Source organism: Nomascus leucogenys, chromosome 22a (assembly GCF_006542625.1).
Source record: "Nomascus leucogenys isolate Asia chromosome 22a, Asia_NLE_v1, whole genome shotgun sequence".
In the NCBI taxonomy this organism is placed as follows: Eukaryota; Metazoa; Chordata; class Mammalia; order Primates; family Hylobatidae; genus Nomascus; species Nomascus leucogenys.
Genome location: NC_044402.1, coordinates 79,997,138 through 80,017,950, shown reverse-complemented (window position 1 = coordinate 80,017,950; position 20,813 = coordinate 79,997,138). Strand labels below are relative to the sequence as shown.

The 20,813-nt window shown below is 37.4% G+C and overlaps 1 protein-coding gene across 4 annotated transcripts in view; it reads left to right on the top strand.

Annotated features, from left to right (window-relative positions):
- ZNF385B (zinc finger protein 385B) overlaps positions 1-20,813 on the top strand; it is a 422,583-nt gene that overhangs the window by 272,777 nt on the left and 128,993 nt on the right. The gene's annotated exons all lie outside the window — the stretch shown is intronic.

The following is a 20,813-nucleotide window of genomic DNA, read 5'->3' as shown; positions in this document are numbered from 1 at the left end:
AGAAACTTTAATATTTTTTTCATTTACACTTTCTGAATGTTATTTTTTGTTATATTTCAGTTTATTATAGTTTTTCAAAAAAATGTTTCTTCCCTCAAACCAGGTTTTGCTATCATTCCCATTGACAGCAAGTAATCCATTTTTATCATAATTGAAGGCAATCTTAATGTTTGGGGAGAATTCTGTTCAGTCCTGGGGAAGTTATTTCCTTTGTCTTCCCTTTGAACAGTAACTTTTTATGGTGGGTTGGATAGATAAAGCTCACTGCAAAAGCTTAGGTTTTAGAGTCCCCAAGTAGGTTGTAACAGACCATATTCCCATATGAAAATTGACATTCCCTTATAATGTACTTAATATAAGGTCGTAGAGACTTTCGAGAACCCATTGGGGCCTGCTCTCAATAACAAAAAAGACACAGAGAAGTAAAGTATATGAGGATTAGAGTTGCCAAAAACCTTCCATGAGCAGTTTAGACATATGGCCTTCAATTAGAACTAACATACTTCCATTTAATTTTTTTTAATCTTGTTAATAATTAACATAATGCAACAACCCCATCTGGACCATGAAACAATAAAACATAATTCCAAAGCAGTTTTCATAGTATATTCTTTTCTGTAAAAAAAATATCGTCCAAAGATCTTACAGTATACTTTTCTTCAGCGTTCTTCCCAATTAGTAAGTATTAGCACTTTCCTAGGGTAGAATTTGCTGTGAGTTCCTGCTGTGGTAAAGATGACCTGGAGTTAATCACAGTGTCGTGCTTTCATTCTCAGTTTTTTAGTGAGGTGTACTTACTACCAAAGGAAAGCCTTCTATGAAAATAGTAGAGCCCATGTTATGACTGAATTGTGTATTTTAGCCATCCAGCTAGCTGAGGCTATTAAATTACAGTGGTCAGTGCTATACTTATGAGTTATAAAAACGGCATTTAAGTTATTTAAATGAACAGGGTTTTTTTTTTTCCAAATAGACTTTATATTTGCCTGCGTGAACATCCAGAGAAAGAGGGTGTAGAGAGCTCTTAACTGCACCACTGCTGAGAGAGCAATGTGTTTTCTGGAAGACAGTGTAAAGGGGTAGAAGAGCAGGGAAAGAGAATCTGCCAGTCTTGAGATTTGTCTCAGTGTTTAGAGGATTCGTAGCTATTTATTCTTCATAAATGGAGCATGTGCAGGTTTCAGTGGTGTAACTTTTGAAAAGATATTATTTCTGCCCAATTTGTAATCACGAGATACCTAATTATATTGCTGTTAACAGCACCTCATTTTCACACTATGGACTATATAGGGCATGCTCTGGGCCTGTTTTTCACTAAGGAAAAAGAAAATGAGCTGCTACTTGAAGTCACTGGGGCAGAAGGAACCCTGGGGTCCGAGTGATCTTATAGAATGGCCCTGGAGGGAAACTCAAGATTCAACCTACAGCTCTGACACTTGATAAATCACAGAAAGGTTCTGCCTGAACCTCAGTTTATCTATTAATGAAGACAGTCCACACATTCCATCATATCCAATTTATGGGGAAAAAAGAGAGAATCTAATGTTAGCTAGGCAGAGCAAAGTATAAGCCAGGCAGAGAGAGAAAGTTCAGTGGCTTTACTCTCTACCCTGAAGCCTCACCAAGTACTGAGGTCACCATTTGGACTGAACAGTTTTGAGTTGCTTTTAAATTAGCCCTGTTTAGAAAAGATTAAATTAAAATTTCATCAGCAGAGAGCAGCTTTCTAGATATGAACATTAAGCAAAGTCATTTAAGAAAAGCAGTATTAGCCAGGCCAACCCCTGCCTCCCACTGGGTTCTGTAATACTGCTTGGGAGTTATATACCCAAAGCCCTTTCATTGCTGTCTGTATTTCCTTGGTCAATAAGGTATATATTCTATTCAAAGTAAGACATGTTCTAATACAAATATTCCCATTTTTCCTTAATCTAAGAACTACTGGAAAGCTGAAAAAAAAGTTTTGAAACCACACTATACAGATAATATAGAAAGAACAGAGGGAACATTTGTAATCATATGAAATGAATAGGAAATATACAATTAAAAGAAGTTTAAAAATAACAAAATAATTTTCTATTATTACAAAGAAACATTCTAGGAGTTTGAATTGTGTGTGTGTGTGTGTGTGTGTGTGTGTGTGTAAATGAACCATGAACACCATCTGGGACTAAGATACTTTATCTTCGTAACAGGTAGTGGATAATTAGAAAATCCCAAACATCCCATTAAACCTTAACTTTCTAGGACTGTTGGTACTGTAGTCATTATAAGTAAATGTAGATCAGTGTATTAGTTCATTCTCATACTGCTATAAAGATACTACCTGAGACTGGATAATTATAAAGGAAAGAGTTTTAATTGACTCTGTTCCACATGGTTGGGGAAGCCTCAGGAAACTTACAATCATGGTGGAAGGCAAGGGGGATGTAAGGGACATCTTACATGGCAGCAGGAGAGAGAGCGCAAAGGAAACTGCCACTTTTAAGCAATCAGATCTCCTGAGAACTCCCTATCATGAGAACAGCATGGGGGGAACCACCCCCATGATCCAATCACCTCCCACAAGGTCCCTCCCCTGACACATAGGGATTACAATTCAAGATGAGATTTGGGTGAGGATGCAGAGCCAAACCATATCCGTCAGGTAAAAACATTTATCTCAAGGGGAAGCTGAAATAACCAAATGATATTTATGTAGCATTAAACACGTAAAATTCTCAGGAGTGCAGAAAAAGAATCTAAAATGGAGAAATGAAGAAATAAAGCCACAAATTAGTGAATAGTAGTATATTCTGGATGGTAAAATAATGGTAACAACAGTCACAGGTAAAATAGGCAAAATGGCACAGGTAGAAGTACCAGTTGCCAGGCATTGGGCTTAAACCCCATGTATGTGTTGTCTTGTTTAATCACATGAAACAAATTCTAACATAACCCGTCTCTTACAAATGAGAGATCAGAGACACAAAGAGGTTCACCCCCTTGCCTAAGCTGTCTGAAGTTGAGGAACATTAGTTCAAGTCCCAGTGGTTTGACTCCAGGGTATGTGCTCTCTCTTGTTCAATGCTGATAACCCTATAAGATGAGCACAACCCACTGATGTAAATAATGGTTTCCCCATTACAGGGGATGGCAGCAGAAGATCAGAGAAGTTAGGTGACTTCTCCAGAGTCACATACAGACCCTACACAATAGCAGAGATGTTAACCCAGGCCTTTTTAAACATGTACTTTCTGCTATGCTGTGCTAAATTTTTTCCCATTGTCATTTTTATCACTTTGGTGACGGTTTAATGAATACAGAATTGGATATCTGACTATAATTAGATCTGCCTCACAAAAGAAAAATTAGCAGATCAACAGTAGGTTTCAGACTAGTAATAAGCATTCACATCACAATAACATCCTCTTTTCAAATTAGCCCGGTACATAGCTTTCCATAAGACGTGCACAGTGGGACTTTTCACAAACCTGCTTGTATCCAGTGACTAAACTAATGGTGTCTCATTGACATTTTTCCTTTTAATCATAGACCTAGTGAGGTAAAGTGAGGCTTGGTTAATTATTTTGAAACTCTGGGACCCTCTAAGATAGTCACATATTAGGCTCAGCATCAATGGGTATATACAAATAGAAAATAGGCATGTAATCCAGGCTTTTACTGGGGTAAGAGAGAGCTACCATTTCTTTCCCCTTCTCTGCACGACAGGGAAGAGCTGTGGATTAAAGAAATCTTCACACTACTTCTCAACTAGCCCACTTTAAAAATAAATTCATCCCTCCCTTTTCCAAGACTTCTTTTATTCTCCTCTTTGGTGTTCTTCTTTCCCTATGGAATATGTGTGTCTGGGCATCCCTACCTGGTTTGGAGTTGATGGGATAATGGACAGGAAGCTGGATCATTCAGTCTCTGGCTCTCTGCTGATACAAGCAGAAACTGAGCCAGTTAGACCGGAGTTAAGCCTCCTATTCATTTCATGTATGCCATTGAGCAGCTAGAGAGTAATGATGATTTTTATTCCCTCCTGGCATTAAGTCTGAGAGGCAAACTGACAAGTAACAAGAAAATTCAAAATTAAAGCTGACATACCTTCCTTAATTCTTCCCAAGGTGCTTGGGTGTGATTATTATTTAATGCTTCTTTGTCACTGAAAAGATGTGGGGGTACCAGTTAACTCATGAAACTGTTTCAGATAATAGAAATTGGCCTGAAAACTAAGACCAAAATGTGAAAAATACCACAGAGGCAGGAGGTTTCGCGTCAGGTGGAAGCAGGTTTCTGAAATCCTAACATGTAGACTCTTGCAGAGCTCTCTCTACAGTGCTGGGCAGCATTTTGCAAGAGTTCTTGTTTTTTGTGACATTTCCCTTCTGTGTATAGCCGCTAAAGCTCAGCCCTATTGCATCATCACATTTTCCTTTTCAGACTCACCACCATTGATGGTGGGTCAGAAACATCATCCACGTACACAAAGCGCAGTGCATTGTAACATTTGAAGATGGAAAAGAAAAGAATCTTCAGTCACTAGGCAGGCTGACCTCAGGGCTGTCAAGCAAATTATGGCAGTCCGGGATGTCTGCTCAGAGGATCACTGTGGTGTGGGCATATGATAAATGAGTGGTTTTCATGGCCTCGGGCTCCTTCCCAGGAGAGAGAGTCTAAGTTGGAAAATGATTTTAGCAATCATGCTGGGTAAGTGTGACAGAACTCAAATACCACCCCCTTTCTCCCTGCTTGCATGGGGAATGGCAGGACTGAGTCTTAACTTCTAGCATGTTCAATAAAAGATGAGAAAAATAATCTTCCCTATTCATTCCCCCTCTTTGAGATAAAAGTTTGCCCAGGCAGAGTAGCGTTTTTTTAATATCAGAAGTTTTGCTCATTAAGAGAGAAGGGGGAGGCTGAGGCGGGCAGATCACGAGGTCAGGAGATTGAGACCATGCTCGCTAACATGGTGAAACCCCATCTCTACTAAAAATACAAAAAAATTAGCCTGGCCTGGTGGTGGGCCCCTGTAGTCCCAGCTATTCGGGAGGCTGAGGCAGGAGAATGGCGTGAACCCGGGAGGCGGAGCTTGCAGTGAGCCGAGATGGTGCCACTGCACTCCAGCCTGGGCGACAGAGTGAGACTCTGTCTCGCGGGGGGGAGGAAAAAAAAAGAGAGAAGGGCCTGCTAAATGCTTGCCTTTCCGATGGAGGTTAGAAACTGTCATTGACAAAATGGCCCTCAGTTTTTCACCTCACCTCAGTATGTCAGGTCTTTGTATTCAAGTGCCATCAACTCCTAAAGGAATATAAAAGACCATTTTATCTTTTGAGAGACCCTAATCATGGGGCAAGTTTGTTTTATTTCACAGATTAAAGAATGGGACTTATTATTAGGAGAAAATAGAAGTTAAATGTTCATAGTACCCTTGATCTTCTTATGAACAGAAGACTTGAAACAAGCCTGGGCTTGGAGGGAATTTTTTAAACCTTTTCTTTTTTCCTGTGCTTCTGGGAGAGATGTTTAAGTTCTGCCATCTGTAGGACATGTGCATTTTAAACCTCTTTTACTTAGAGCTTCAGCTTTTTGGGAAAGTTTTTATTTTTGTTTATGGTACCTAAACAACAGAAATTAGCCTCCATCTCAGACAGTCTCTGCATTATTAAAATGCAGCTTGTTGTGCAGCGCTTTAATGGGCTCTTTAAGGCCTTTACATATTAATGTTATATACCAAGAACTATTAAAACATTCCAAATAAAACAGATTCATCAATTAAGTGCTCTGTTTTACTGTGGTCATGAATGAAAAGTACAAACTAGCTATCATCATGGTCACTTAAAAAATTGTAATCTATTCCAAAGACAGTTTTCTCATAAAAAGCCACTTAATCCATAATTCTGGAGAAATCCTAGAGAGTTTATTACTCTCTCATTTTTATTCATATGTTTTAGAAGCCAAACAAATTAAAACAATTTAACCTATTATAGGTTATTTTATGAAATATTTAGAGTAACTTCTTAATCTGAGACAAGTATTTCTTCTGCCAACAAGAATGTGGTAACATAGTAGTTTGTCTTCAGCTGGTATGTATTTAAAGATTTTGAAGGCCTTTGAAAATACCTAAGTGCTAATTGGTAAGGTCAACCAGGTGGAAGGGAGTGGGGAGTAGGGAGGCAGGTGAATACAAAGTAAAATTATACATAATTTTTTTTGTTGTTTTTTTGAGACGGAGTCTCACTCTGTTACCCAGGCTGGAGTGCAATGGCATGATCTTGGCTCACTACAACCTCCACCTCTCAGGTTCAAGCAGTTCTTCTGCCTCAGCCTCCTGAGTAGCTGGGAGTACAGGCACGTACCACCACCCCCGGCTAATTTTTTTGTATTTTTAGTAGAGACAAGGTTTCACCATGTTGATCAGGCTGGTCTCGAACTCCTGACCTTGTGATCTGCCCACCTAGGCCTCCCAAAGTGCTAGGATTACAGGCATGAGCCGCCATGCCCAGCCAATAATACATCATTTTAAAATGATCTAGCTCACTGTTTCTTTCAACCAAAAAAGAGTAATAGCTCCTCATTAAATATTTACTTAAATATTTCATATTAAAACCTTCTTGAACCAAGTTGGCAACCTACAGAGCTGGGCCCTGGGTGCCCTCCTTTTAAGTCAATGGCAGCCGAATATAGCACAAGAGCTGTAAGTCAGGCAACAGCTACAGCTTCTATTCTTCACTTAGCCACTTATTAGATGAGTGACCTTAGGCGAGTCATTTAGCTTCTTTCGGGCCTTGTTTCCTTATTGGTAATAATAGAGGCTTAGACTAAATTCCTTTAAACAGATACTACAGGGCTGCTGATGTGCCATGTTTTGGTGAGACATAAAAATGTAAAAAGCAGCCCCTGTCTTCAAGGAAGTGACAGTTTAATAGAAAAGACATCTATGAAAACAAATGCATGCAAAAAAGTGGTTTCGAGACTGTTACATAAATGTGTACTATGTACATTGGGGGCACCAAAAGAAAAGTTGTCAATCCTATCTGGGTTTAGGTGAGAGAGATGAAATTCACAAAGACTTAACAGATGAAATGCTTGAACTGAGTTTGAATCCCACTATCCAGATGAACATGGGGATGGAAACTATAAGAGCACAGGTCTATAGAAGTGAGTCAGCATAAAGCCCCAGGACCTAACAGTGGTCCTTTATGGCTGGAATATAAGTATAAGATAAAGTCTGCAAAGGATCATTGGAACAAATGGAAAAATCTTTCTGTGACATAAGGATTCCAGAATTTGTGAGACGCTATGACAGGGTTCTAAGTAGAATTATGAACTGTTCATATATGTGTTCCAGAGAGATCGTTCTTGCTAAGTATGGCAAAGGCTTGGCAAAGGTGAGCAAGGAAACCATTCAGGAGGCTATTGCAGAGGTACATGGAAGAGATGATAAAGGTCACAGTAGTAGCCATCGAGTAGAAGGAACAGAACTATAAGATGTGAGGAAAGTGATTCCTATCAAATCACTGATTAAATGAGGGTTGAGGAAAGAGGAGGAAAGTCTGTAACATCCTTTCAGTTTTCATCTCCCGTGAGTCAATTATTCCAAGGCTGTTAGATTACATACCAAAACCTCTCAATTCAAGGAAGGATTTTCATAAACACACTTAATGGAAATATATTTTTAGATCTTGACAGATATAATGGCATATTGTTTTGAATTCATTTCTTTTCAACTATTGGAGTCATTCTCTTTTTAAAGGGAGCCCTATAATCGTAGTGCAGAATGAGTCAGGTATTAAAGTCAATTTATCATTTAGAAGACATACCATAGGCAAGTAAATAGGTACTATAAAGACACCCTGAATCATGTGGTGCTCTGTTAAAAGGCAAAAACAATCCATTGGTGCTTACATTCAGAAATTCCATGAGGTAGGTCAATATAAATACCCAGGAGACTCTGAGAGCCAGAAACAAGAGCAGCCTATAAACAGTATCCACATAACCTGAAGACAGAACTCATGCTAATGTTTTCCTTTTTTACTCTGGGCACATTTGTTACTTATCCTACCATAAGCGCTGTCTTTACATCATTCCATTACTTTCTGCCAAATGTCTTGAAGGTATCTCTCTTTTATCCCATCCCATTGATTCCAGCCCACTGTAAGCTGGCTGCCACCCAGAACATACCAATAAGGTACTTCTGGCAAAGGTCACCAATGTCTTCCTAATTTCCAAATCCAGTGGATGTGTGTCACTCCTCATCTTACTTGACCTTTATGCTATGTTATGAAACTCTCCTCATTTGCTCTCTGTGTGTGACATCAGGACTGCCCTGATTTTCCTTCACCTCTGTCTCCCTTGTCACTGTCAGGTCCATGGCCTCCCCTTTCAAGCACTACACTCTCCCTGGGTCATTTCATTTATACATATGGCATCTATATATAGGTGGTGTTCATTCTTCTGGCCTGAGTCATGCCCCTATGTTTCAGAAATGGAAATCTAACTGTCTTTTGGACATCTACACCTGGTTGTCCCTCAGGCAACTCAAATTCAACATATCCAAAACTGAACCCCTTCTTTCTTCTCCTCTGCATTCCTCGGTAGGCATACGTAGGTTTTCCTACTTCCCTCATGCATACTTCCGCACTCCATGCCTTCTAAGCCACCTTTAGTCCTCCAGGTATGTTGTACTCATTATAAACTCTGAGTCTTTGCACATGCTCAGAGGCCTTCCTGATACACATATGGAACATATATTTTCTTCATCTGGCTGAATTTTATGGAACTTTCAGGCCTTTGTGAAGGTGTTGCCTCCTTCAGAAAACTTTCCTGCCCCTAGACTCATGTTGTTCAATGCCCGTCTTTCTTTTGTCATTTTATAGTATTTTATACTGCCTTGCAGCAGTTCTCAATGGCTTAGGGGGTGAGAGGATAGGTGGTAGGAGGATGATTTTGCCCCCCCCTCACCCCACCAGGAACTTTTGACAATGTCTGGAGATATTTTTTGTTATAACAAGGGGTTAGGATGCTAGTGGCATCTAGTAGGTAGAGGCCAGGGATGCTACCTACATCCCTATAATATTGTATAGTGCATAGCACCCCACAACACTGAATTATTCAGTTCAAAATGTCATTAATGCCAAGGTTGAAAAACTCTGCTCTAATGTAATTACCTACTTATTTTTCTGTTCCTGCCACTAGGCTATAAGCTTTTGGAGAACAGGGACTATGTCTTCTTCAACAATGTGTACACAACAAGTAGCAGGTTGTTTGGCATATGGCAGATGCTCGGTAAATATGAATGTATAAACTGAGTGGGTATGTTGATGGATGGTTTGAATGGTTTTTCATTCTGGCCCAGAGAGAAAACGTATAATTTATATGTGGACTGGGGGCAGTAAGATCTGAGGTGTCACTCCTGAAATGGCCCTGATGCCAGTGGAACTGTTTGAGATGCTGATCATGGGGATAGTAGGAAGACTGAAACTATGGATGTGTGTCTCTATTTTGTTGTCTATTTAAGTATATATAATTGTATTTATTTAGATATTTACCTGTATTACTTGTCGAGTGAGGTATAGCAATGTACATGTTTGTATCCACTGCTAGTAACCACTAATAGGTCTGAGTACCTATTATATGCAAGATATTTTAGCATGGTGTTATGGGAAAACAAAGTTTGGTTTAAATTCTGGCTTAGTTTCAAAACTCAGCCATATAACCCTAAGCAAGAATCTTAGCCTCACTAATCTTCAGTATTCTCAACTAATAAGCATAGAGTTGTTTTGATGATTACATAAATGAAAATATATAAAGTACTTAATATACAGCAAGTCCTCAATAAATGTTACTTCCTTCTACCTCTTCTCCAAACTCTCTATATTAGTTAGAAATTGCATTTGACACAGAAACAGAGCCCTGATAATAATGGCTTAAATTGATAGTTTATTTTTCTCCCACATAAAAGAAGTCTGGAGGTCTGAAATACAGGATTGGTTTGATGACTCCTCAGAGTCATTAAGAAATCCCAGCCCTTTTTAGCCTCAACATTTTACTATGCCTAAAGTGTGACCGTGGTACTCAAAATGCCTATCACGTCTGTGTGGCAAGCAGCAGACTATAGGACAGGGTGAAGAAGGTCATGCCTCCTCTCTTTGAAAGAACCTTCCAGGTGGATCACCTGAGGTCGGGAGTTCAAGACCAGCCTGACCAACATGGTGAAACCCCATCTCTACTAAAAATGCAAAATTAGCCAGGCGAGATGGCTCTTGCCTGTAATCCCAGATAATCAGCAGGCTGAGGCAGGAGAATCACTTGAACCCAGGAGGCGGAGGTTGCAGTGAACTGAGACTGCATGATTGCACTCCAGTCTGGGCAATAAGAGCGAAACTCCATCTCAAAAACAACAACAACAACAACAACAACAACAAAATATTGGTTTCTTAATGACAAAACTACTATGATAACATAAGATGTTGACATTAGCGGAAATGAGGTAAGGAGTATATGAGAACCCTCTGTTTATTATCTTTGTAATTTTTCTATAAATTTAAAATTATTCCAAATTATAAAGTTTATTTTTAAAATGCAAATTACTGGCACACATTGAAAACTTGTTAATTTTTGTAGGGCATTATCTATAGTGGATGCATTTGAGTATAATCTCCATGTGTGTAGGGACTTTGTCTAATTTGTTCCTTGATGTCTCCTCAAGAACTAAAGGAGTACCTAAGGATAATACCAGGGAAGAGAGCGCACACTCAAAAAACCTCCTCTGATGTGTTTCTGAGTTATCGTGCATGCCCAGTGTATTATTCTGTAAATTGTTATAGCATCCTGACTAGCAGCTCTCCATTTCATAGTCCAGGAGAATCAGCATACTTTTTCTCCATAATTTTCCTAATGGAACATTTTATGAAATATAAGTCCTGGAGGAGCTGGTAACCAACTGCTAGAAACTTTATTAGAAAAATAAGGGTTTGTAGCACTAATGCTAATCTAAGGAAATTAAAGTCTTTATAATCCTGTGAGATTAACAGATCAGGGGTTGAAAACTGCACAGTTCTAATTTTCTATAAATTAGTCATTTTCTCTCTATTAGTGTAAAAAAGATCTAATGGGAAAGGTACTTGATTTAAAAACCAGCCTCACCACTTACTACCGAAGTGGTTATGAGGAAGTTTTAAAATCTCTCTAAGCCTAAATTTGCTAGCAAAATTGGAGTAGTGAGACTTTACAAGGCATATGTACAGTCCTCTATTAATGAAAAGACAGGGTAGTTTACTATAACAAGAGCACAATAATAAAGTGGTTTTCATAAGATGGAGGCTTGTTTCTGTCTCACCTAACAATTCAGAAATGGTATTACAGCTTATTGGGAGCCCAGTCTACTCCATGTTGTTGCTTAGGCACTTCTGGTGTGCAATTATTTTTTACAGGCTTAACTCACTACCACTTACACATTCCAGATTACGGGAAGGAAAAAGGGAGGCAACACACCTTTCTAAGGGCATGACCTGGAAGTTATCACTTCTACTCATATCCCATTGGCTAGAACCCAGTCATGTGGTCCTGGCTAGCTGCAAGGAATTCTGGGAAATGCTTTCTTAATCTGGGAAGCAATTTGCTGAGCTCATACTTCCGGTATTTTGGAGATTGGAAAGACAACTAGCAGTGCCTACCATAAGTACCTAGAGTAGTGCCTTACATGGAATAAATGCTCAGCAAATGACATTCTCATTAAATCATCGCAAATGACATTCTCATTAAATCATCTGGAAGATAATTAGGGTGAAAGGAATAGGTAAGGAGAAACGTTTTACCAACTATGACTTTTAAATCACTCAGAATTAAGGATAGACCTTCCTAGGAAACTATGTTTGCATTTGAAAATTTGCTCATCTTCCTGTAAATTAAAACACAGCTTTACAAAAAATAAGATCTTCTATTCAGCCTGAGGAAAATAAGCTGCAGAAGTAATTTTTTTAACCGTACTTGTTTTTATACGTAACAACTAGTTTCCCTTCTAGTTCAGGAAACTCTAGTAGGTTTAGAAGGAACTGTGCTTGGTAAAAAAGGAAAGATACAAAGTAAACTGTTACTTATTTTTAATGTAGAAATTCTTTCGTTGCACAGTTGTAAATTCTGTAATCATGATTTTGCTCCTGTCTACTCTTTGCATGGATTCAGTTTCAAGCTTTTGCCATAATTTGTATTTGCATACATGGGACTGCACCTTTAAGGATCTATTTTCATTTTTCTTGGTTTGGTTTGATTGTTTCCTAAGGATATTTACAGTAACCTGCTGAACTTGGACAGTTTCATTCCAGGGAAAGTAGTTTATACTGAACCCCATTCATGCTAACCTTGCCTAGGACATTCTTAAATTCCATAGGCCACAACCCCAGGTTATCAGCCCCTCATGTGATTCGTCAGACCACACTGCTCCCTAGCTGGCAGCTCGACAGAGTTCAGTTGGCCCTGCTCTTTGCAACATGATGGGTGAACATGATACCAGCTATATTAGTTTGCTTGGGCAGCTATAACAAAATGCCATAGACTTGCTTAACAAATTTTTCATAGTTCTGAAAACTGAGAAGTCCAAGAACAAGTCTTCAGCCAATTCAGTTTCTGGTGAGGGCTCTTTTCCTGGCTTGCAGTTGCCCCCTTCTCACTGTGTGCTCCAATGTTAAGAAGAGAATGCTCTGATATCTCTTTTTCTACTTATAAGGGAACTAGCCCTGTTAGTTTAGGGCCCACGTTTATTACCTCATTTGACCTTTATCACCTTCTCACCTGGCCTCCTGGCCTGTCTACAAATACGGTCACATTGGTGGTTAGGACTCTAAAATATGAATTATGGGGGTAAGGGGGACATAAATACTGAGTCCATAACACTGGCCTTTCACTCATTTATTATGATACCCACAAAGAGTGAGTGTTTTTTCCAGTATTTTCCCTATGCCATTCTGGGCAACCTGCCTAAAATTTCCTGTGGTGGAAGATTACGTTAGTGGCTTCCTAAACTCTCTTTTTCTAATGAGATCTCTGGTTTAATGTCAGTGTTTGGACCCACAGAATACCTTGGGAGTTATAAAATGTTAAGAAATTAAAATGTGATAAAATGATATTTGTAGAGCACTCTACACTTTTCTTGCTTACATTATTTATTTAATCCTCATGGTAATTTGGTGAAAATGATTGGGATGGTGCATTGGCTCTATTTTATATATTAGAAAATTGAAGTTTGGAATGTTCAATATTTCTCTAAGGTCTTAGGACTAATAGTTGATTAACACTGAGATTCCATTCCAGGCCTTCAATTTTCTAAACCACATTAGATGAAATATGAGCTGAATTTTGCTCTGGAGCCACTGAAATTTGGTTTCAATCCAAGTTCTGTCATGTATTAACAGTAAGTGAGCAAGTTACTTAACTCACTAAAATTTCTCATTCTTCTCTGTGACATGCAAATAATAGAGTCCACCTTATAGTGTTCTAATGAAAATCAAATTATATAATGCATAGAAATAACAAAGCATCTGCTACATAGAAAATTGTTCAAAATTGTTGGTTATCGTTTTTAAGCACATATCAAATCCTATTCATTAAACTCTGAATTTATGTTTTATTGGACTTTAGGATAAAGTATTATTTAAATTATATGAGCTATTGATAGATCTCCAAACACTTTACAAGTTTATAAGTGTTATAAAATTTATAATATGGATTTTATTGAAATAAGAGCACCTTAATGATCAACATTTGTCTCTGTGTACATTTATTTATATATTTATTCATGTATGTATTCATGCCGGTCAAGCAACAGATTAAAGCAATTAACAATTAGCAGATATTTTAAATAGCTATCAGTTATACTTTAAGTAAGCCAGTGGGATTTTTTTAGTTATCTAACTTTGGTATGAGGTCATTTAGTTATCTAGTTTTAGATTGAGGTCATTTTGTTCTCATTAATAAAAGAAGCTGAGTTTGGTATTCTTAGTTTTTATCTCACACCAGTAATCCAGTAACACTCAGTATATGCTAATAATTATGATCAAAGAAATATTAAGGAAGCAAAGATTTAGCTGCTTGAAATTTGGTATACTGAAAAGCCTAATTAATAAAATTTTCAGTTTTTCTCCACATTAGCCAGGATTTAATCTCCATCAAAATACATATTTTTCTATTAGTCTAATTCTACAAACCCAGCATAAGAGGTCATTATCACATAGGCTTATGTCAACCACAATGACTGAAAGGTGCTCTCCTAATGTTCCCAGATATGTCAGGTAATTTACTGTGTATGTCAGGATAAAGTAACAACACATATTTTAATTTGTTTTGCACATCATTCCTGATTCTCATGTGGAAATAATTAGGGAATTTTATGCACTTCTGGATTTAATATGAGTGTATGTTTATGGATATATAAGTAAGAGACTGTTCAGATTTCATAAAGGGGGTCAAATAAGCTTTTCTCAGGTAGAAGAAACTATACCAAACCAAGAGTTAACACACTTCATGCAAAGTTTATTAGCAATGTAAATGTCATTACCTCTGATTCGTGATCAGCTGAACAAACAGTGAAGGGCCACTGTGACTTTCAAGCTTTAGAAACAGAATCTAACGACCTTAAAAGGCAAAAGAACGGTTTCCCACTAGGTATGGATGGAGATGATTCAATTCTGAGCATCATCGTGATTGGCAATTAATAATGCAAATGACTTGTGTTGATCCAAAATGGTTCTCAGTATCTGGGCAGGGCAACTATGAATGTGTATATGAGTGAGGTAGATTATAACAAAATTATTTTCATTCTATGCCTCATAGTCTCAGAGTGACTGTGTACACATAGGCGCCACACCCATCCTCTAACCATCTTGATTTGGGAGGGCAAGATGAATGTGCCTACTATATTAGTTTGCTTTTGTGTATAATTGTTATAGTTTTAAGATATGGCTTAACTTGTAGTGTGTACTCAGAAAGGAGAGTTACTCATTACCTTGTACATAACTCATTTATTGCCCTTGTAACATATTTGTTTTCTTTTCCCAACTACCTCTTAAGAGCAGGGACCCTGTCTTAGTTAGAATGAACACAGGCACTGGTTCGTAGTAGATGCTTAAGAAATATTTGAATGAATTTATAAATGAATTAGAGCTTCTGAATGGAAGTCTATAGTACTTAAATGTGCAACATACGTAAATATAAACATTATCCAAAGAATCTATCAATGTCTATATGGATGCACAAACACACGTATACATCCCACGTTCAGAGTACTGTCACTAGTTGAGGAAAGTGATTAATGTCTAAGGTGTCTAGCCAACAATAATAGCATATGATTATGTAATTAAGTAATAAGTAATTGTGAAGGAAGGAAAAACTATTTAGATACTTACTGATTGCTTAATTAAAAAAATAGATGTATGTTAACTTAAAAACATTATGAGAGTTAAATATATCAGCCTATGAAAAATTACGGAAAAGCAAACACATTAACATTTATTCATAGCCACCAGTATTTTCTTTTTTTTTAGTAAAGACAGCACAAACCACTAAACAATTAGTTTATTCATTGTTTTCCTTACTGTGGCCATAACTAGTATTCATATTAGTAATTTATTAGGAATACTGACACATAATTATCCAAACTTTTGTAAAAAGCAATTATAGTTTTTTTCTGATGAGAAAAAGAAATTTTGCAATTTGTAAGGTTTTAATAAGCCCTTAAATTAACTTTATTTTTCCCCAAGAATAATAATTATAAAGGAGCATAGGTCCAGTTATCACATTTTTCTACCAGAAATACACTGGGCATGCATGGGCAATGTTTCTCTTTAAAGTAGATGCTGACACTATGTAATTAAAGAATTACAATAATGGGTCTTACAGAAGAAAAGGAACTATATTCATGTATACTTTTTGGCATATGCTATTAGAGAAACTTTATGTTTCAGTGTGAGATGTATATATCTGATACATAATCAACTTTATATCAAGTATTCTGTAATGAGTTCTAATGAACTAGAAGTAGCTTTAAATGGAAAAAGTACTATTCTACCATCTCAGAAAATAGTTTTGGCTTATTCCCCCTTAATTTTGACCTTAAAAAAATAAGATCCCTTTAGTCCACCTGGGCCTGTGTGGCCTGCTTTTTTTCTCATAGAGGGTTCTAAAGCTTCATGGAAAGTCTTAGGTTTTCCTCTATTAGCCCAATGTTACTGGGCTCTTCTCCATGCCACAAATATTCATTTGCAGATAATGATATTTTCTACTGCCTCAATATATTTTCATATCCAGTTTTCTCCTGGATTCCTTATATCTCATCTGAGGAATGCTTAAAGCCATCTATTGTGAGATTTTCCTCAAACTTTCTCTAGCAAAAGGACCGGTTTTTATCATAACATACTTAATTAACACCTTGATCAAGAAGGCAAACAGAGCAGCAGAGATTCCTGGAACAAGATGATCAATTGGACTTACCCTGTGTTTGTTGAACTGCCTGAATTTTATAAGCCCATGTGGATATGGCTTAGAGCTGAGATCCAAACATCTCCTGCTTCCTGGTCTCTTCCCTGAATTGCATCTCTGTATTATCAGTATCTCTTGCCACCAGTTTTCTCTGAAGTCATTATAGACTATATAGAATTTATGAATCATGTTCAAATTTGTTGGTCATTAAATATTTGTCCAGAACTGGGTATATGATTGTGCACTTATAGAAAGATGCTGACAATATAATTCAGTAATTATGGTTATGTGGAATGTAGGTGTTACAGGAACAAAGTGAAAGAATACCTCATCCAACCTTAGTGAGTCGAAAAGTTACCTCCTCTCTTAAAGATGCATAGAAATAGTCAGATTTATGGCCATGTAGGCCATGTTAGTGTAAATGACATGATGAAGGTGAAGCTCCATGGGCATGGGTACCCCAACTGTCTTGTTTAGGCCACATTCCCAACATCACGCATAGATGTGGCTCATAGGCCCTAACCCTCAAGACGTATGTGTCAAATGGATAAATGGAAAAAAGGATTTTAAGCAGAAGAGTGATGTGGTTCACTTTTGATTTTTAGATACATTGTTCTGGCAGCGGCATGGGAGATGGATCCAAAGAGATTAAAACTGGAGTGAAGGAGTCCAGTAATGATGTGAAGAGATGAGGGTCTGAACTAGGGCAGAAGTCAGTCGCAGGGATGGATTTGAGATGTATTGGAGGGTTACACATGTAAGACCTGGTAACTGTGTGCCTGTGGGAAGAAAAGGAGAGGTAGGGGGCAAGTGTTGTGGCAGAGTTGCCATCGTCTAACTTAAAGAATACAAGGAGAGGAGTTATCTAAGGGAAGAAACAAGTTAAAGTTTTTATGCAACATATGATCATTTAAATGTGTTCCAACTTTTACTTTTAAAATGAACCCATGAGGAAATTGTAATAGATTTTTAATGAAAATCTTGTAGCACTTTAAAATTTGTAACTATCCCATGGGCATTATACCAGCACTGGGTCAAGAATATAAACTAAAAACATGGGTACCTCCCTTTAAAAAAAAACAAAAGTCTTTTAAGAATACCAAAACACTTGGGCATAACTACCACTTATTCTTCATGCAGAAATTTTGGTAGAGAGAGAAGTATATTAATTCTTTCCTCCCTTTTGCTTTCTTTTTTTTCTTGATATTCTTCCCCTGGGTCTGGCATTCTGCAGTAAAGTAGGCAGAATCAGCTACCACATGGAGCCTCACTCCCAGACAAGTGGCCTTTGAAAGCTTCTCCTGTAGGAAGAAAAGCTTTCCAAGGAAAGGAACATGCTTGCAGGCCAATGAGAATTCCAGAGAAATAGCATTTCAGCTTCTGCTTCTCAATCTGGTTTTAACATTTGGTGAGGGGCAAAACGAACCCAACCAAAGCGCTATCATTCATTTGAACTTAAAGTTCAAATAATGTTACATTTAATTTGTAATCAGATCATTGTAACTATAGTTGAAATATATAATTCTGGTATAGTGAAGATTTGTACGAAATCTTGTTTTTATTTTTTTTTCTCACTTTTTGGCACTGACTCTCTTCTTCTTCTACGTATATGTTTTATTATCACAGGATGAGTAATTTTATTGTCACATCGCAGAGCAAATTCTCCCAGCCCAAATAAATTTGGCTTTCAGCATGGTTATGGGACATCCAGTTGGCAATACCCAGCAGGTATCTGCATATACAGAGCTGAGGCCTGGGGCAGAGGCCTGAGCTCTGAGTAGCAGTCATTGGCAGAGAGATAATACCCTGAGAGGCAGGGAGACCATCCAGAGAGGGTAGAGGGCCACCAGCAGAAGACCGATGTTGGTAGCTGACAATCAACATACACAGAAACGAAAGAAGGGCAGTTCTAAAAAGAGAAAGCAATTTGATCAGAAAGACTGGAGGAGGGCCTGGAGAGAGAAATATCCTAGAAGGCAGGGCTTTAAGAAGTTCAAGAAGGAAGGAGTGAGAGAGCAAGGGAAGCAAGGAGCTTCTCTCCTTAGGTAAAACCCTGACACCCTAACATCCCTCCTTCTTTCCCTAACTCTTCAGAATCTTAAGAGAAGGCAGTAGTTAGTTGTTGTTGTGTCCATACTTATAAATGTTCACAATCTATGCTACGTGAAGAATATAATCTCTTCAACGTACAAGTATGACTTCAGATTAACTTCCTTAGTATTGCTTCCATCTAGTTTGTTTATAGGCTTTGTTGCTTTTAATGGTCTTTTCCTGTAAGTAGCTACAGTTGATTTGACTGTAATGCAAGTGCTTCAATATTCATTATTTTAGTAGTTACCCAGCAGATTTTATCATTGTTTACTCAGAGATATTTTTTAGCCCACGCTGCTCCTTATTCAGGATAAAGCAGATAAATATCTTGCTCAGAGCCAAACAGGGATACTTTAGATTCTGCTTCCATAGACTTTCTACTTCGTTATTTGCACTGACTCCTAAAAATATTGAGAAGGATAAACAGAAAAGTTCATTTAATTGTACTGAGTTCATTTATTGTCCTGAGCAAGAACAGTACTCCCTATCTGATTAGTATCACTTCTGATCTGTATTTTATCCACAGAAAGGTACAGTTTTGTTTTTCCCCAAACAGATTGTGGTTTACCTATATTTTCCCTACTGTAAAATGCAGTTTATGTGCAGGATTCAAACCCCTTAATTCAGGCCTGAGTCATACTTCGGTCATCACCCTCAAATTGTTAATTTTTATTTGCCCATTCCTCATGAGTAAAGGTTTTGTTATGGATCTTAAACAGCATTATAGTAAAGGAGTGATTTTAAAAGTCATTCCTTTTGGTTCACAAGGATACCCTTCTGTGGAAAGAGAAAATAAAATAGATATTATAATAATAATACTATACTTTTCATCAAGTTATGTCAGAGCTCATAATTAACCTTATTTTTATGGCATTTTGGCGAGTTTGTTTTTATTCTAGTTCTCGTATTCACAGAGACTGAAATGTAAAAAAAATTAAGACTTTATCCAAAGCCACATAGGCATTAGATCTGAGTAACTTTGGCATTGCTGACACACAACTTGTCTTTTTCCTCTGAGCTTACTTAAAATATTTATGAAGCCTTGAAAGCTTTCTCATCCGTTTTTTATTTTTCCCTTACAGAGTATTGATTTCTATTTTTTTAACTTCAAAAATTCACATAGCACAATTGTTAAAAAGTTCAAAAGTAACTTTCTCAAATTTAGCTTTTAATCTAAATATTTTATTTTTAAAAAGACCTAACTTTAGGCCGGGCGCGGTGGCTCACGCCTGTAATCTCAGCACTTTGGGAGGCCGAGGTGGGCGGATCATGAGGTCAAGAGATCAAGACCATCTTGGCTAACACGGTGAAACCCCGTCTCTACTAAAAATAAAATAAAAAAATTAGCCAGGCGCGGTGGCGGGCGCCTGTAATCCCAGCTACTCAGGAGGCTGAGGCAGGAGAATGGCGTGAACCTGGGAGGCGGAGCTTGCAGTGAGCCGAGATTGCGCCACTGCAGTCCAGCCTGGGCAAAAGAGCGAGACTCCATCTCAAAAAAAAAAAAAAAAAAAAAAAAAAAAGACCTAACTTTACAGCACATGACATAACTAATAAATAAAACAAACAAATATTCATCAATATTGAGCAAAATGATAAATTTTACCTTTGGAAAGTTTGTTTTCAATAAAAACTGAATCTATCCTTTAGTTTTTTGGTGTTTTTTTTTTTGGTTTTTCTTTTTTCCTGGTAGCTGCTGGCCTCACAAAGTATTGTTAGCATGTCAGTTTGGTGTTTTGGCAAAATAAAAATTAAAAATTGTACTATTCCTTTCATCCAAGTCTAAGTGCTATTGCTTAAAATTTTTCTTCCAGAATTTTTCATGTGAAATTCTTGGAGATTGAGTAAAGATAATAATTCAGATCTATTAATAAAGATTAATTGCTGCTAGAGATATACTGTGAAATGCATATGCAACGTCTGAAAAGATATGTTACAGAAGATATGAATTCGCCATTCCTAAGTCATTTTCTTCAACTTTAAAGTATCAACATTTATTAGGTTAACATCAAATACTTGAGAGCAGATTCTTGAAATATTGACTGAATCTGAATTCTTGCTATAAGATTTGAAATATCTGAAAATCAAATATAATTGGGGAAATTCCGCTGCTTTATTATTTATTAAACAGTCCCGGTAACTTTAATGATAGCCACGTATTTTAAACAAATGATTATCTTTGACAGAGGAATTATAAACGAGAGCCTCATTCAAGAATTCCCTTTATTCATGGCTGCTGTTTGTCTGCCCTTCTTTTTGGTGGTACA